This window comes from Apium graveolens, unplaced genomic scaffold (genome assembly GCF_009905375.1).
Source record: "Apium graveolens cultivar Ventura unplaced genomic scaffold, ASM990537v1 ctg6503, whole genome shotgun sequence".
In the NCBI taxonomy this organism is placed as follows: Eukaryota; Viridiplantae; Streptophyta; class Magnoliopsida; order Apiales; family Apiaceae; genus Apium; species Apium graveolens.
Genome location: NW_027419542.1, coordinates 90,012 through 93,432, shown reverse-complemented (window position 1 = coordinate 93,432; position 3,421 = coordinate 90,012). Strand labels below are relative to the sequence as shown.

At 38.6% G+C, this 3,421-nt stretch overlaps 1 non-coding gene across 1 annotated transcript; it reads right to left on the bottom strand.

Annotated features, from left to right (window-relative positions):
* Positions 1–1,344: 1,344 nt before the first annotated feature.
* Positions 1,345–1,450, bottom strand: LOC141703313 (small nucleolar RNA R71). Its single transcript, XR_012567442.1, has one exon. It is a non-coding gene; the product is annotated as a small nucleolar RNA R71 (small nucleolar RNA).
* Between the last annotated feature and the right edge of the window lie 1,971 nt (positions 1,451–3,421).

Below are 3,421 nucleotides of genomic sequence, written 5' to 3'. Positions count from 1 at the left end.
ATGCAGATGTTTATTTCTTGCAACTTAACAAATGAAAAAAATAGTATAGTGATTTTTAATGTAGCTTATCACAAACATAGCTAAAAACTAGCAACTAATCCTACAAACTTGTTAAGACCTCCACTTATTCAAATTACTTCCTAATAAATGTTAGCAGTCATATGACCACTTCAACTAATAGGCCTGACTATCAGACCTGGAAATAAATGGCTAGAATAACATATATAAATTAAGACAAGTTTAGATTATTTCCCAACAAAATTCAACATGCCCCTTATTATCTTCATTTTCCTCTTTCGAAATAACCCTTTTACCCTTATTATAATACATACAAATCGAGAACTTACCCGCCACATTTTAAAAAAAGCTCCGATTTGAGAAGAGAAAGCAATGCACCCGACTGCTAGAATCTAATTTACTCCAAGATAAGCGGCTGCTAGAACCCATTTGCTGAAACCAAGAAAAAAATCGCAATCTACAAACCCTAATTACTAGAATCCTAATTACGATCTTCAATCTCTGGCCCCATATGACCCCGGCTGAGAAACCTAATTTTCCTAATTAAAACCTTAATTTCCCCAACTGAGAACCCATTCGAGAGTGTTACTTGATAAGTGTTTTAATAGAGTATTAATTGTGAGTGTATAAGAGAGTTAGTGGGTCAAAATTTGGTATTTTAATTTAAAAAGTAAAAAAGAGCGGGTCAAAATTTTATGTTGGGCGGTTTAATATTTTGTCAAATTTGGGCTAAATTTTTGGCCCCTCATTATTACCGCCTAAATATTTAGGTCTATGGCAACACTAATTATAATATTAATACTAACACTATATTTTGTGTTAACATAGCAATTTATTTATGTCTATGATAACATCAGTTATCCTCTATTGCAACACAAAAAAGTGTAACCTAAGATCAAAATTTAGTGACTTAAGCCAACATTTTGGCTTGTAACATCAAAAAAGGTGTTTGCTACAGGTCAAATATGGTATAGTGTCTCAACCGAAGATTAATGATATTCAGTCTAGCATTGTCCGACCAGCCATATCGGCTAATACCTTAGAGATCAAGGAGTCGAGCACGCTCAGATGATATATAAACTCAGTTCAGTTTTGGGGTTCTCCAACAGAGGACCCCAATATGCACATTAGAGATTTCATCGAGATCTGTGACACTTTCAAGTTCAATGGAGTTTCTGAAGATGCTATTAAGTTGAGGCTTTTCCTATTCTCTCTACGGGATAAAGCTAAGTGCTGGTTACATTCTCTACCACAGGGTCTATCACCAAATGGGAGGATCTTGCTCAAAAGTTCTTAACTAAATTCTTTCCTACGGCGTAGACTACTGCAATCAGAAACGCACTTACTCAATTTGCGCAACAATATGGAGAATCTTTATGTGAGGCTTGGGATCACTACAAGGAGATGCTTATAAAGGTCATCACCATGGGATGACTGACTGGATGATCATTAACTGCTTTTATAATGGATTGGGTGCGATTTCTAGACCCATGCTTGATGCAGCATCGGGAGGAGCCTTATGGGCTAAAAGCTATGATGAAGCTTACGAATTGATTGAGCTGATGGCTACCAATGAATACCAGAACCCAACTCAAAGACTACCTCAAGGCAAGGTAGCAGAAATTATGGAGGTAGATGCAGCTACTGCTATAGCTTCTCAGCTTAAAGCTTTAATGATGAAGGTGGATTCTTGGCTAATTATGAAGTTAATCAGATCACTAGTGTCTGTGAGTTTTGTGTCGGTGCCCATGAGACAGAGCAGTGTGTTGTTTCTAGTGAATCAGCTCAGTTTGTAAGCAACTTTCAGAGGTCGCAGTAGCCTGTTCCAGCCACTTATCATCCCAACAACCGCAATCATCCTAACTTCACCTGGAGCAATACTCAGAATGCGATTCAGCAGCCTTATCAGCAATATGCAGTAAAGCAATATAACTCTCCTGGTTTTCAGCAACCGCAATATGCACCAAGACAACAACTCCAGCTGCAATAGTCAAATAAAAAATCTAAATTGGAGGAGTTGAGGCTCATGTGCAAGAGCCAAGCGGTTTCTATCAAGACCTTGGAGAATCAAATGGGGCAAATTGCCAACGCTTTGCTAAATCGTCAACCTAGTACACTCCCTAGTGACACTGCAGTACCAGGAAATTGGGAAGCTAAGAAGCAGGTGAAGGCAATTACATTGAGGTCTGGGAAAGTTGCAAATCCTGAAAAATCTCAAGTTTTGGAAGAAGAAGTTGTGGTTGAATAAGAAGTGCAGAAGGAAGCAGAAGTGGAACCAAGGAAGACTACTGTGGAACACACTCCTCCTGAGGGTATACAAGGGAGAAACAGATATATCCTCCACCTACTTTTCCTAAAAGGCTGCAAAAGAAAAAGCTGGATAAGCAGTTTGAGAAATTTCTAGAGGTGTTCAAGAAACTTAATATCAATATACTTTTCGCTGAAGCTCTTGAACAGATGCCTAGTTATGCGAAGTTTATGAAAGGTATTCTTTCTCGGAAAGTGAAGCTTGATGACTTAGAGACAGTTTCTCTTACGGAGGAATGCAGTGCGGTGCTACAAAAGAAGTTGCCTCTGAAGCTTAAAGATCCTGGAAGCTTCACTATTCCTTGTACCATTGGAAAAGTGTCATTTGACAAATGCTTATGTGACTTGGGAGCTAGCATCAATCTGATGCCCTTTTCAATCTTCAAGATATTGGACTTACCTGATCCAAAGCCTACTTATATGACCTTGCAATTGGTCGGTCGATCTATTACATATCTACCAGGAATTGTGGAGGATGTCTTGGTCAAGGTAGAAAAACTCATATTTTCTGCTGATTTTGTAATTTTTGATTTCGAGGAGTATAAGAAGATTCCCATAATCTTGGGAAGACCTTTTTTGGCTACTGGCTGAACCTTGATTGATGTGTAGAAGGGTGAGCTTACTATGCGAGTGCTGGATCAGGATGTGACATTCAATGTTTTTAATGCCATAAAATTCCCGACTGAAAATGAGGAGTGCTTAAAAGTGGAGTTGGTCGATTTTGTGGTTACTTTAGAACTTGATCAAATGCTAAGTATGATGCCTTAGAGAAGGCCTTTTTGGGGAATTCAGATAGTGAAGATGATGAAGGTGATGAACAGTTGCAGTATTTGAATGCTTCTTCTTGGAAGCGAAGGCTAGATATGCCTTTTGAATCTCTTGGATTAGAGGAGTTGAACAAATATCCAAAGTGCCTCAAGACATGTAAACACCCCCAAATCCGGGGTCGGGGATCCGGGTTGTCACGAGTTCCATTTCCCTTAATAACACCCAATCTTAATAATTAATCAACTACTCTGTACTGTGACCCCACAATAAACACACACACCACAAGTTATAGTCTCAGAGATGAACATCCAAAAATAATCACAAGTCA